General features: G+C 49.2%; 1 protein-coding gene across 1 annotated transcript in view; it reads right to left on the reverse strand.

Moving 5' to 3' along the window:
* LOC119186540 (techylectin-5A) overlaps positions 1 to 10,364 on the reverse strand; it is a 40,287-nt gene extending 29,923 nt beyond the window's left edge. Inside the window, exon 1 of the mRNA XM_037435087.2 lies at positions 10,129 to 10,364. The gene's annotated coding sequence lies outside the window, so the exon portion shown is untranslated. The remainder of the gene's footprint in view (positions 1 to 10,128) is intronic.
* Positions 10,365 to 14,883: the final 4,519 nt, after the last annotated feature.

Consider the following 14,883-nt stretch of genomic DNA (forward strand, 5'->3'; position numbering starts at 1 on the left):
TACAATGAACCATCTGTGGTATAGGCCTAAGCATAGGGAATGTGGCCTAGTACGAAAGATTGAATGAGGCGTATAATGCCAGCTTCTATATATCACCCCTTTGGGCACACAAGATCAGATATACAAGAGTTAGCTGCAAGCCTTACTTGATATAACATCACAATTGGTTGCTATCATACTCATTTCTTTGCCCTTAGAAGTGAGTTTTGTTTTGCTTTATTGCACTCATACTGGATTTTTGTTGAACGTCACCTGCTTATGATACGTATAATGGTTTCGTCTTGATAAAGAACCGAAATGTTACTTTCGTTGAGCTATATCAGAAGGTTTTGTTGTAAGAATTGCCAAGAGGTTGTGTCAGTAATTGAAACAACGGGCACAGCGGCACGTGTAGGGGAATTTTCCCATACTACAAAGAAAGCAGTAACGAAACGTGACACATGTCACGGTAGAAAGGCACGAGTGAAAGTATTTTTTGATGCTATATCTCACAGCAGCTACTTTGTCCACGTTGCGTGGTGAAAAGGTGTTGTACATTGAGTGCTGTCACATACCATGTAATCTTAGTTGTCTGCTATAATTGCCTTCTGGGAATTCACCCGATTGGACAAACTTGCTGCTTCGCGTATAATGCAACTTACTACATCAATCACGAATCACTGCGTATAACATATACGCCAACAGAAAACATAGGCATCTAATGCTTTTACCAGCGGTGCTAATAAAAGGCCGTCGTCATGTGTCTGCGGAATCAGAAAGCCCCTGCCCCTGGCGAGGACATCACTGCGCGTCGCCACGGAAACCGGGCGCACCGTGGCAGCACTCGCTCTCGTCCGTGACGTCACTGAGAACCACGTGACTTAGGCCTACTTCGCCGATATCTACTCTCGTCACCGCATCCCGTTACTGCAGAAAAAAAAAAAGGCACAGGTGCGATCCGTTACGGCCGGGTTGTGCGCCCACTACAAGTCAAATGATCGTGACGTCACCACTTGCATAAAGGCTGGTTCTTTGAGTCCATGCCGCTGATTTAACCTTGGATTTACCAGGGATAGACCCATGGAAGTATGCACTCCTGAGGAAGGAGCCGCGCAACGAGAAATGCGTTTCCCAGCCATGTCGGAAAACAGTAGTCGGTGGAAAGCGAATCCGAAATACCGCGATAACGAAAGAGCAAAACGACACTGACGAGCGGAGCATGATCCTGAGTATCTCGAAATAAGACAACAGGAGCGGGAATGCTGGCGGAACAAGTGGGAACTTAGTTGCTTACCACATTGTCTCTTAACCGTTTGTGTAGCACTACCTAACGTTTTTCTTCAAATTGGCAGAACAGCATTTGGGATGACCTAAGAAAAGTTCTTGAAACTGTGACGTCCCCGCAAACACGGACTGAACCCCGGTCCTTTCAAGATGTTTTCACTCGTTTCTTAAACCCACGCATACAAAAAAAGGAAAAGAAAACCTTCGGTGTAACGAATGGGCATTCCGGAGTGGAGTACCTGGAAGGATTATTTCTACTGTTCTCGCCCCCCCCCCCCCCCCGCGCAAACACGAGGACCGGGCGGCGCCTTGTCGTCTACATACAGTGTGACAGTGTAAGGCGCAGCGCCTGTGCCGGCTCCGGTCTGACTTTCCGTCAGCTTTCATGGCTCCAGGGTTCATTACTGCGTTCTGCGTGGATGGCCACCCGCGGCGTTGAATGACGAGGAAGTGGCGGCTACGGAGAATTTCGCGGGAGACACCGAGCTCCATGGAAACGTCGTGACTCGTTCTGGACATCGGCTCATCAAGTACCAGGAGCCGGGGCAATTGATTCGGCCGAAAACATTTTGGCACAACACTGCAAACTACGGACGTTGGCCATCACAGACGACGCACTTTGTCGGAAGCATCGGGACCATTGTTCGCCCGTAATTAAAGTGCCTTGGCACAGCTTGCCCATCTCTCTCTCTGAGGCTTGAGTTTGTACATTGTTACTTGCTCGGCTTTGTTTGGGAGAGGTTTTTCTACTGGTGTGGGCTGCGGGGGCGGCCATCGAAGATGATACACTCCGACTGACAGAGAAATGTGTCGTGTCAACAGTGGCAATTGGTTAGGTGCCACGGAGGGGCGGAGTTGGGTCCTACAAAAAGGGACTACGAGACGATACGAGGAGAGTCAGAGATACGATGCGATGAGCTCGAGATGGTAGAGAGATGGAATGGAAAAGGAAGAGAACGGTGCGAAGAGATAGCGATGAGAGGCGATGAGATGATGACTGGGGCAAGGACGGTACGATGAGGAATGAACGTTAGGGATAGGAGGCGAGTGAATAGAGCGTTACGAAAGAGGGCTAAGATGGAAATCACTGAGAGACACGACGAAGGCGACGATGACGAAGACGATGAAGACGCTGACGAATTGCACAGATCAGACCTCGACGCCAAGAACCAACCTTCGGCCCCGACTCGAGCAGCCAACTCCGAGGCCCCGACTACATGGACATTCTGTGAGACGAACTTCACCTCCCTTACTTAAACAATCTTTGCGGGAAGAGACGCGGTATATTGAGACATTGCGCGGTTTTATTAACTAATGACTTTATCATTTATGTCGTCGTGTGTTTACTCTGTATTGAGGCACCCTTGTATTGTCACCGTTACTTCGCTTATGTATCCTGTTTCGCGTGTCGCGAGTATTTGCTGATGTGTTACAATTTCGTGTAACAGAGATGTCGTTCACGGACAGTATGTGTGTACGCCATTTGCACTTGTTATTGAATTAAATGCGTCCATGATTAAGAAAAGATCGTGACGTCTCTTACTTCCCGGCCCCAGCACGAATCCCTGTATGTGAAAAGTGATTGAGACACGTAGCCAAGAGGGAACCGGATAAAAAGGGGGTTGAGGGGTCTTCCCTCTCTTTGGCGATTGGTGGCGTAGTGGAGACGTCTCAAAACTATTTGCAAGAAAGTCCACAGAATATATTCTGGGAATAAAGTGGTTCATATTGTCACGTTAAAAGGACAGGAGACGTTTTTAAGGCGTCCTCACAAAAGCCCGAAGAGCGGTCGGCTCAGCGCAGCCAAAAACAGAACAATGGCACGAGAGAGAACTGCCACTTCGTCTGCCTCTTTTGCGCTGGCAGATCAAGCGCGCGGCACTGCCCCTCCTCCCTGAAGAGCATCGCCTCGATGCTAAACGAAGCGTGTATCGTAAAAAAAAAAGACATTGTCACAGTGTGTGGTACGGTTTTAACCGCACCACGTGCACAATCTCGGGTCGTAGCTGTCGGCGTCGGGGTGGTTGGCTTCCGTCCGGAAGGACTTCGTAATTGACGTCGCTCACTTGTCGTAGCACTTTGTACGGGCCAAAATACCGACTGAGAAGCTTCTCAGAGAGACCTTTGCAGCGCACAGGGGTCCAAACTAACACCTGGTCACCTGGTTTATAATCGACTTGTCTGTGGCAGCGGTTGTAGCGCTGTGCATCGACGCCTTGTTGTTTCTTGATGTTTACGCGGGCTAGTTGACGTGCTTCCTCGGCTCGTTGCACGAAACACTCAGCATCTTCGTCGAGATCCTCGATGTTGTCAATGTCGCATGGGAGCATTGCGTCCAACATCGTCTGAACGTCCCGACCGTATAGAAGACGAAACGGAGTGAATCGTGTGGTCTCTTGCGTAGCGGTATTATACGCGAATGTTACGTAAGGCAGTATTTCATCCCACGTCTTGTGCTGTACGTCTATGTACATAGACAGCATATCAGTCATCGTTTTGTTAAGCCGCTCGGTCAGTCCATTTGTCTGAGGGTGATACGCTGTTGTCTTGCGATGCGTGGAGTAACTTAACTGAAAAACTTGTTCAAGGAGCCTTGCTGTAAACGCTGTTCCTCGGTCTGTGATGACACAGGATGGAGCACCGTGGCGTAATACAATTCTCTCGATGAAAAACTGAGCAACTTCACAAGCCGTGCTTTTAGGAAGCGCCTTAGTTTCAGCATAGCGGGTTAGATAATCTGTAGCGACGATTATCCACTTGTTGCCGGAAGATGACAAGGGAAACGGACCCAGGAGGTCCATGCCGACTTGATCGAAGGGTGTTCTGGGTGGCTCGATAGGGTGAAGTAATCCCGCAGGCTTAACAGATGGGGATTTTCGGCGCTGGCATTCGCGGCAGGCTTGAACGTACTGTTTAACGCAAGCGGCAAGTTTCGGCCAGTAGTAAGACTTTCGTACCCTAGCGATGGTTCGGGTGATGCCCAGATGGCCCGATGGAGGCTCGTTGTGGCAGGCAAATAGAATTTCCTCACGCAGCTCTGCGGGGACGACCAACAGGTAAGTTTTGTTGCTGGCGGCTGCGTTCTTCTTGTACAACACGCCCTGTCGTAAGCAGAAGGATGACAATCCGCGAGTTATATGCTGGGGCAGTGATACGTTGCGGCCCTCTAGATGTTCAATGATAGGTCGCAATTGAGCATCTGCTCGCTGCCGTAAAGCCAAGTCTGTTACGCTTACGGAGCCAAGGAAAGGGCAGTCCTCTTCGAAGCTCTGAGCGGCAGGCTCAACTGGCGCGCGTGACAACGTGTCTGCATCTTCGTGTGCACGACCGGACTTGTACACGATAGTGACGTCGTACTCCTGCAGACGTAGGCTCCACCTTGCCAGTCGTCCGGAGGGGTCTCTGAGGTTCGCAAGCCAGCACAGCGAGTGATGATCCGTCACTACTCTGAATGGACGGCCGTAAAGGTAAGGTCGGAACTTAGCAATTGCCCACACGACAGCAAGGCACTCCTTCTCCGTGGTACTGTAGTTTGACTCCGGGCGTGTTAGGGTTCGGCTTGCGTAGGCGATAACCTTTTCAATTCCCTCCTGCCGTTGGACGAGTACCGCGCCCAGACCGACGTTACTGGCGTCGGTATGAATTTCTGTTTCGGCTTCCTCGTCGAAATGTCCAAGAACAGGTGGTGATGCCAGGCGAAGCCGAAGCTCTGTGAATGCTGATTCTTGTTCAGCACTCCAAACGAACGGCGTATCGTCTCTAGTGAGTCTAGTTAATGGTTCGGCAATTTTCGAAAAATTGCCTATAAAGCGCCGGTAGTACGCGCATAGACCAAGAAACCGCCGCACACTTTTCTTATCGGCAGGAGTCGGGAAGGCTGCGACAGCGGCGGTTTTCTCAGGGTCAGGACGGACGCCTTCTGCGCTTACGACATGTCCAAGGAACTTTAGTTCTTCGTAACCGAAATGGCATTTTTGCGGCTTTAACGTAAGGTTAGCCGTCCGAATCGCCTCAAGTACCTGTCGTAGTCGCTTCAGATGTTCGGAGAAGCTGGTTGAAAACACGACCACATCATCCAAGTACACAAGGCAGCTTTGCCATTTTAAGTCAGTCAACACAGTGTCCATCATGCGTTGGAAGGTAGCTGGCGCAGAGCAGAGTCCGAACGGTAGCACCCGAAATTCGTAGAGGCCATCCGGCGTGACAAAGGCGGTTTTTTCACGGTCGCGCTCATCAACCTCAATTTGCCAGTAGCCACTCTTTAAATCCAGGGAAGAAAAATACTTCGCACGTCGTAGTCGGTCAAGCGAGTCATCAATACGCGGCAGCGGATAAACATCTTTTTTTGTGACGTTGTTGAGCTTTCTGTAATCTACACAGAAGCGAAGCGTACCGTCCTTCTTCTTAACCAGAACGACCGGTGAGGACCAGGGACTGTTCGAAGGCTGGATAACGCCGTCGTCGATCATTTCTTTCACTTGCTGCTTGATAGCTGCGCGTTCTGTCGGCGAGACGCGGTATGGCTGTTGGTGAATAGGTCTTGCGTCGTCGTAAGTGATTATCCTGTGCTGTGTAATTGGCGTCTGACTCACTTTAGACGACTGAGCAAAGCACGCCCTGAATTCAAACAATAGCTCTCGCAAGGCCCTCTGGTTCTCTTCCGGCAGTGCACTGTTCATGTCAACATCTATTACGGTTTGTCCATCGCGGCTACTGTCTTCACAGGCAAAACACTCAATGACGTCCTCCAAGGCTTCAGCGTAGGCGACCGCAGTGCCCCGGAAAAGGTGACGATGCTCATTGGTGAAATTTGTAATCATGACCTCGGCTGTACCGTTCCGAATGTCAATGATGCCTCGTGCCACAGAAATTCCAAGCGCCAGCAGCAGGGAGACGTTGCACTCTGCCACTGTTTCACCGTCACTGGTTCCTTCGGAAGTCACCTGAATTAGGATACTTGCACGAGGTGGTATTGTGACACTGTCGTCGGAAACACGGAGGGCGGTTGTACGGCGGTTGGAGTCCCTTGACGTAGCGTTGACTGTCGAAAAGGAAATGCAGCGTCGCCGTAGGTCGATTACGGCGCCATATTCCCGAAGAAAATCGAGGCCGAGAATTAATTCGCGGGAGCAGTCACGTAGCACGATGGAGCTGACCAAAAACGTGCAGCCTCGTATTTGTAGCCTGGACGTGCACAAACCAACCGGCGTTACAACATGTCCGCCAGCTGTACGTACATGCGATCCTGTCCAAGGCATTATCACTTTCTTCAAGGTACGTGCCAATCGTCCGCTAATAATCGAGTAGTCAGCACCAGTGTCTATTAAGGCAGTTAAATTGCGACCGTCGAGCATCACAGGTATGTCCATTGAAAAGTCGCTCAGCTGGGATACAGGCGCCGGCGTAGTCGAATTTCCGTTGGTCCGATGTCGCGTCGATTGGAGGGCGAGGTCTTCATCACGTCGAGAATCAGCGGCCTCGCCTCGAAAGGTCGCTGGCGTTAGTTTTCCAGGCGGGGGCTCGGAGACCGTCCTTGCGGCCTTCGATTTCCGTTGCCTGAATAAGACGACGACCGCGGTGACGGTGAGCGCGACTGACGCCTGAGTGGGACGTTCTGCCGAGCGATAAAATCTTCAATTTCTGGTGGTCTCTGTCCAAACCGGGGGCGGGGTGAATTGGCAGGAAAACCCTGCAGCCCAAGTCGGCGGTACTGGCAGTCTCGGTAGAGGTGACCCGCTTCACCGCAGTGGTAGCAAAGCGGTCGTCGGTCGGGCATGCGCCATATGTCGGATTTACGCATGACGGGTCGAGTGTCTGCAAAATAAGGGACCACCTGTGCGGACTGCAGTGTGGCGTACGGGGTTGCGGCTGGTAGTGGGACTGGTGCAGGTGCGTTGTGTTCGAACGTGTCGGTATAAGTGGTGCGCTGGAAACCACTCACTGGGGATGGTGTCGTGGACGACGGAACGGTGCGTCTCAATACGTCTGCGTAGGTCACCCCTAGAGGTTCACTTGAAGTTGCGAACGCCTGAAGTGGTGCAGCAACCTGCGTTGGTGTCTCGCGACGAGGTGTGCCGAGCGCATGCTGAACTTCGTCACGTATGATGGTGGCGATGCAATTCGTGGAAGGCTGCTGCTGCGCCTGGTTCAGCTGTTGCAGCTGTTGCAGCTCGTCGCGAACAACCGAACGTATCAGCTCGCGAAGCGCTCCCACGTCGGTCGGGAACGAGCCTAGCCCGGTGGTATAGGTAGCATTCACTTGCCGATCGTACTGGTTCCGCTGCTGCAGCGCCTTTTCCATGGCGACGGCTTCAGTGAGGAACTCCGCAACCGTTCTAGGCGGACTACGAATGAGTCCAGCGAAGAGCTGCTCTTTCACACCTCGCATCAAGTGTCGCAGCTTCTTGTCTTCCGGCATGGTTGGATCGGCGCGAGTGAACAGATGAACCATATCCTCCACGTATGTAGCCACACCTTCATTAGGCATCTGCATGCGGGACTGGAGGGCCCTTTCAGCGCGCTCTCGACGATCGAGACTCGAGTACGTTTCGCGGAGCCTGTGACAGAACTCATGCCACGACGTTAGGAGGCCCTTGCGGTTCTGGAACCATGTGCGAGCACCATCCAGAAGACTAAAGTACACATTCTTGAGCTTCGCTACTTCGTCCCACCCGTTGAAATCCGCTACGTACTCGTACTCAGCCAGCCAATCTTCCACATCTTCATAGAGGCCACCACGGAAGGGACTCGGAACACGTGGTTTTTGCAGCGTGTAATGAGTGGGTGCAGCTGCGGGTGCAGCGGTTGGAGCAGCGGCGGCTCCAGCGGCAGGGGAAGCGGTGACAGCAACAGTATTCTCCATACCAGTCGACGTACTTGTACTGTGAGGCACAAACTCGGGGGACAGTCCTCGAATCCTCCGACTGAAACGGTGTACCGGCGTAAGCTCTGGGTTTTGGGTCACGTTCCGGCTGCTAGAAGGAGTCTGTTGCATAGGTGAGGTTACCCAGCACCTCCACCATTAAAATGTCACGTTAAAAGGACAGGAGACGTTTTTAAGGCGTCCTCACAAAAGCCCGAAGAGCGGTCGGCTCAGCGCAGCCAAAAACAGAACAATGGCACGAGAGAGAACTGCCACTTCGTCTGCCTCTTTTGCGCTGGCAGATCAAGCGCGCGGCAATATGTGTACCACTGTCTTCACAGCGTGCCATATACAGTAGTACATGTACCACTGTCCTCAGGTGGCACCAAACATAAAAAAAAATTCTGCACAGGAAAGTTACTTATAAATTCAATGGTGCTGCTTACTTTTCGAGTAATATGGAAAACTGGTAAAGTTAGTAACGATTCATAACTGGTCGAGGTTAACAGCGCAATAAACGAAGACAGAGTAAAGGAATTGATTGATATGTGGGGTTTAACGTCCCAAAACCACTATATGATTATGAGAGACGCCGTAGTGGAGGGCTCCGGAAATTTAGACCACCTGGGGTTCTTTAACGTGCACCCAAATCTGAGCACATGGGCCTACAACATTTCCGCCTCCATCGGAAATGCAGCCATCGCAGCCGGGATTTGAACCCACGCCCTGCGGGTCAGCAGCCGAGTACCTTAGCCACTAGACCACCGCGGCGGGGCACAGAGTAAAGGGAGGACACAAGAAGACGAGCACTGTTTTCGAAAAGCTTTGAGCATTCAATGCACGGGACTTGCTATTTGCTGCGAAAATAACTAATCTCCCTTCGTGTCGAACACACACGAAGGCGACCTGCAACAGGTATACATCAGCCAACGCGATTTCGCGGCATTGATAATCAGGTGTACCCAAAACGTTTGACACCACTTGTTCAAATAAAAGCTTCACTGCAATAAACAGTAGAGTGCTGCCTAAGTGCAGCTGTAGCAGTGAGATAGCTGCCCTGTTAGGGCTAACATAATAGGCCAAAATACAATCTATATACGATTTGTTGAAAAAAAGTGAGTAATAAGGGCAGCAAAAATCTCTGTGTGCGTTGCAAGTGAATGTTTAGTAAACGGGTCAAATTAGACATGACCCGCCGCGGTGGTGTATAGTGCCTACTCGGCTGCTGAGCCGCAGGTCACGGGATCGAATCTCGGCTGCCTGCGGTGGCTGCATTTTTGACGAAGGCGAAAATTCTGTAGGCCCGTGTGCTGAGATTGGGTGCACGTTAAGAACCCCGGTCGACCGAAATTCGCGGGGGCCTCCAGTACGGCGTCTCTCATAATATTACGGTGGTTTTGGGGCGTTAAATCCCACATATCAGTCAATCAATGAAATGGGAGACGTCACATACATATTTCAGCTATGTTTTCGAAGCGCCAAATTAGGTCACTACAATGGATAGCGAACAGTAATCAAAGAACGTGCGAAATCCCATTTAATGTCTTCTTCACATGTCGTAAAAAAGTAAAAACTTAAAATCGATTTCTTCAAGATGTATCTCGGTATAGATTGTACCATATGTTAGAGCGACACAATTAAATATTGATAATTTCTTTAAAATGGGCACGGTACACGTGTACCACTAAATATACCTCCACTGTGCCTTTACACATGCAGCAGCAATGCCACGCAAAGCTAAAGCCGTGTGCTTTATTGTTTGAGCATTCTCTTTTTCCGCAAGCCATTGTCGAATGGAATATGTTACCAGCCGATTTAGTTGGCCGCAAGACTGTGGATTTATTCTGTGAAGCACTGTGCCATCCGCAATAATGCCTAAGATGGCGCTGTGAATTATGTTACAAATAAAAAAAATAAGTAAAGGGAAGGGCACGTGCAACTTAGCCTGCTAGATACTTGCAAAAAAAAAGGCCGTTTACTACAATGAGTGATTTCGTACTTACCAAGCTTGTTCGATGAGAAAGGAGCGAACTTATGTTTCCCGCTGAACAGCCATCCTAGAGGTCACGAAGCCTGATGTTTTTGCAGTGATCTGACGCACGTGTTTCAAATGGTGTGCAGTCGCACACGTACTACGTGTAAACGCTGTCTTTCGCAGATGCGTGTAATCTCGGGAAAGGCCCAGGCCTTTGGCGGCCTGTGCGGCCGTGGCCAGTGCAGCGGCTCAGTGACGGAAGCGCGCAGATAAACGAAACACACGTGGTGGCTCAATATCACAAGGCTGAGAGGCATTGGACCGTTCTTAGCAAGAATGAACGACCCCGCGTGGCCGTCGTCTAGACGCTTTTTTTTTTCTGTCGCTGCTTTGCAGCCGGGCAAAATTCATCATCCGTATCTGCAAGAGCGCCCCGTTTTTAGCCGCTCGCTGTCCGCGGTGAAAGCGCGGTCGCTCTCGGTCAAAGCGTGCATATCCCCTCCACTCCCGCTGACGTAATACGCTTTTCAAAGCTTCTCTCCGCTTCCCAGCGCCTTCCTGTGAAAGTAGCCTCAAGATAAAGTGACATCAAGGGACAAATAGATTGATTGATATGTAGGGTTTAAAGTCCCAAAACGACCATACGAATATGAGAGACGCCGTACTGGAGGGCTTCGGAAATTCAGGCCACCTGGGGTTCTTCAACCTGCGCCCAAATCTGAGCACACGGGCCTACAACATTTCCGCCTCCATCGAAAATGCAGACGTTGCCGCCGGGATTCGTTCCCGCGACCTGCTGGTCAGCGGCCGAGTATACCTTAGCAACTAGACCACCACAACGGGGCAAGTAACAAAGTGAACCACACTGCAGTATTAAGGGCGCAATGGCTGTTCGAGCTGTTCTTGCCAAAGCAAAGCACGGGAACGGCGCACGTACGAACGCTCGCTAAGGCAAACACTGCGGCCGGTCGACCTCGTGAGTGAGCGGCAGCGTTATGTCGTGACTCCCCTCCCCCCCCCCCTTTTTTTTGCCTACCACCTGTCTAACGCTGGTCTCCTATAGGATTTGAAGTACACTTCCGTCATGACCAATATGACCATTGAGAAATTTCGAATATATGTGGTAGAATCGTGCAATTTTTCGGTTTCTGTAGTTTTATTCTGACCGCTTGCGCGAGTAACGACGAGTGTGAAGATTGCAAATTGGCAAACATCCTGACGTGTGTTATTAGACCTCTGATGGCCAGGTTTACAGCATACACGAAACTTTTATTTCTGCTACCCTCGGTGGATCTCTTTCATCGGGAACATTACAGAGACTTCTTGAGCGATTCAGAAAAAAAGAGATATCTGAGGATTGACGTCTCAAAACCATGATATGATCATGATAGACGCCATTGTAGAGGAATACGGAAGTTTCGAGCATCTGGTTTTCTTTAACGTCCACTGACATTGCACAGTAAACAGGCTTCTGCCATTTTGCCTCCATCAAAATGTGACCCGACCGTCGCAGGGATCGTACCCATGGCCTTCTGGTCAGCCGTTGAGCACTCTAACCGCTACACAACCGCGGTGGACAGTTTATAGAAAGAAAGCAAGACGATTAATTTCCGCATTCTGGAACATTTTTGTTCTCCATACTTTTCCTCAACACGAGATAGTCTGTAGTGCATCCCCTATACGAGAAGAATAGTAACTGTGCTTCTTAGACGCCCCACTGAAATTCTTCATATATGTAGCGTCTCTTTCAGTACGAGGGTCTTTGCTCAACCTGGAAGACAAGCAACAATTTCGAGCTAAGAGTTTTTGAGGATTGCGCGGCTATATGTATCATGTATCCTTAACATTGAATACAATAAAGCACAGTACAGAATCACAGTAAGTGAGCCCCTTATGACACCATATCTGTCATAGACCTTCAAAGATAAACGTTAGTTACGCACTTTAACTCTCCATTCAGAATATAGTACCATCGCTGCCAAATGGAATGGGAACAGCAAAGCCAGTGGAGCGTGTGGATCAAGCCATCACCAATGACAGTCGGGCTCATTGGGCTTGGCAGCACTGCGCTATGTACCTATATTTTTTGCTCTTGTTCTGATATGGTGAAAATGGTGACTGGCGTGGGCGGTCTGGCGTCGCTGCTGCGCTTTTGCTTGCTTTTCTTTCTTTACCTTTCAGTTCCTTTCGAATATTGAAACGAGAACATTCGCGAAAATATCTGTCTGTATAAGGAAATCGTGCCCTGCTGCCAAACTGAGGAGGAGGAGGAGGAGGAATAAATGAGGAAGGACAGGGAGGTTAGCAGTTCTCAGACCGGCTGGCTACCTTGTACTGGGGAGGGGGGTAAGGGGGATAAAGGATGAGAGGAAAGAGACCGAATGTACGCGCCTGTCAATGGGATCACTTTTGCGCTCACTGTACCTTTGCTAATGCTTGATCCACACGTTCCGCTGTTCTCATTTTATTTGACCTCGACAGTAGGTTAGTTACGACCCTTAACATTTACCTGTTCATATATCCCATGGTATTTTATTGTAATAACAAAAGCATCCCTCCCGAATATCTAATAAGGCTGTATCCTTACTAAAATAATTCACAAGATAAACATCACATAAGTGTCCGAGTACACGCACATTTTCACTATGCCAAGCAGCATCGCAGAAAGCTTCGCGTAAGAATTTTTCCCGTGTAGTGCTTACCCATTTTGCAGTTTGTGCGCATAAAATAACACGCAATAACATTCCCAAAGATTTCAGCATGGTTGATATCATTAACGGTGTCAATGCAACGAAGCGACAGAGGGCTGTCTTTCATTAAAGAGCCGCTGAAATGGGATCCCCGCGAGAGTTACGTGGCTGCTAGCGTGGGCCGTCTCTTCCAGAGGCAACTTTTAACGAGTAGATGTCGCGGTGAAAAGGAGGTCGAATCGGAGCTGAGAAGAGACTTAATTAACTTCGCCATCGGTTGAGCCAAGGGCACAGTGCTGCTCCTAACCCGTTCATAGACCGCAGACCTTCGTTTGCCTTTTAGGCGTACCGCCATTGCGAAGGTTCATATGTCTGAAGGTAACTCTTGTTACCCGTGCAGGAAACTCATTGAATAATTACGTAAGTATGAAGGCGTCTGTAGAAGCCATCGTGGTTGTGTGCCTTCAGGCTGTGAACACACGAGCTTCCAGCTCTGAGCTTCTTTCGTATACAATCTTTCCGTCCTCCTCCACCTTTCCTCAGGGCAGTGTAGCATACCGGGCTCAGTCTAGGTTAACCTCCTTGCCTTCCTTTTATTTTTATCCTTTCTCTCTCTAGACTTTTCATTTTCGATTATGATCATGTTTGACGTCTTGTCCTTTTTCTGTTTTTTAATGACATTACTCCCTCCGTCCTTGTCGTTGAACTGTCGGTATTATGGAATCCTCGTAGCGAGCCTGTTTCGTCACCTTCTGTTTTATTCAGGGCATATGGAAACTCATGAGAAAATCTTCGTTCATAACCGTTTTAATGATTGAACCATGCAGTTCTGAGCCGAACTCGTTAACCATTATAATATCCTGAAGCAATTTGTTTCTTTCTTTCATAAAAATAGTGCCACTTGAGTAGAAGCCTTACAGATTACACTGACATTAAAAAAAAGAACAATGCATTGACGTGTAATGAAAAAATATTTCGCTGGTAAAACATGCGCCATGGAAGCTTTGTAATTTATGCAGAGTTTTGTACGACATGTGGACTCTGAAGGAAGTGACAACTGGGCGTATCTCGGCGGCACGACAATGATCGAGCGAACAAAGGCGACGCTGTGTGTATTAAAAAAAATTAAAAAAAAATTCTTCTGGAGAGGACTGCAGCGCCCGCTGTGAGGCACTCGGCGGACCGTCGTTGTAAATGATCTCACAGCAGTAAAAGTCTACGTAGCTTGCTGCTATTTTATATCGTGTCTCTCTTCACTCCCCGCCCCCCTTCTTTCTTGTTTATTTTTTGTGGAGCCTAATGGAGCCATTCTTTCATCACGCCTGGCTTTTTATTTTCTTTTTTTTTATACAGCGCGCTGTCAAGGAGGAGAAAATTTCGCAACAGTACGATGATGGTGTCTCTTCGCGAAGCGCGCTTGACAATTCGTTCATTAGGAAATAATCTGCGCATGTATGAGCAGTGCACACATACATTGTCTATACGCAGCCTCGCGTGTTCGTTTGCGGGGCGACTCCACTGAATCATTATAACTGTCAATGTTTTACGCCCCGAAGCCACGATATGATTATAAAGGAAGTCGTATTTGAGGTCGCCGAAAATTGCGACCTCCTGGGGTTTTCCAACGGGCTCCTCAATACATGGGCTTCAAGCACTTTCGCATCTATAGAAAATGCGATCACCTCTGCCGGGATTTCATACCACGACCTTTTGCGTCAGCACTAGAGCACCACAGCCACTATAGACGAACCTGGCGGGTTACTGGAATAAGTGTTGTTTTTCAACTTCATTTTCTGTATTAAAGGGACCTGCGGGTTGAGGTCAGTGCTTTAGAAAATGTGGATGCTCGCGTAATAACTTCCTCCTGAGGCAAACACGCCCGCCAGAAAACCTTACGTGCAAGCGAAAAAAAAAAAAGAATGAAAACATTTCACGACCACAAAATAGATTTTTCGGGTTCCGGAAAGAACGTACCCAGAAGAAACGTCCCCGGAAGATACATCTTCTGAATAAATGTTTCCAGAAAAAAAATGTCCCCAATTGCGCTGCAAAAAAAAAAAAAAAAAAACGCACCCACAACAAGAAAACCGTCG

This window comes from Rhipicephalus microplus, chromosome 1 (assembly GCF_043290135.1).
Source record: "Rhipicephalus microplus isolate Deutch F79 chromosome 1, USDA_Rmic, whole genome shotgun sequence".
Classification (NCBI taxonomy): domain Eukaryota; kingdom Metazoa; phylum Arthropoda; class Arachnida; order Ixodida; family Ixodidae; genus Rhipicephalus; species Rhipicephalus microplus.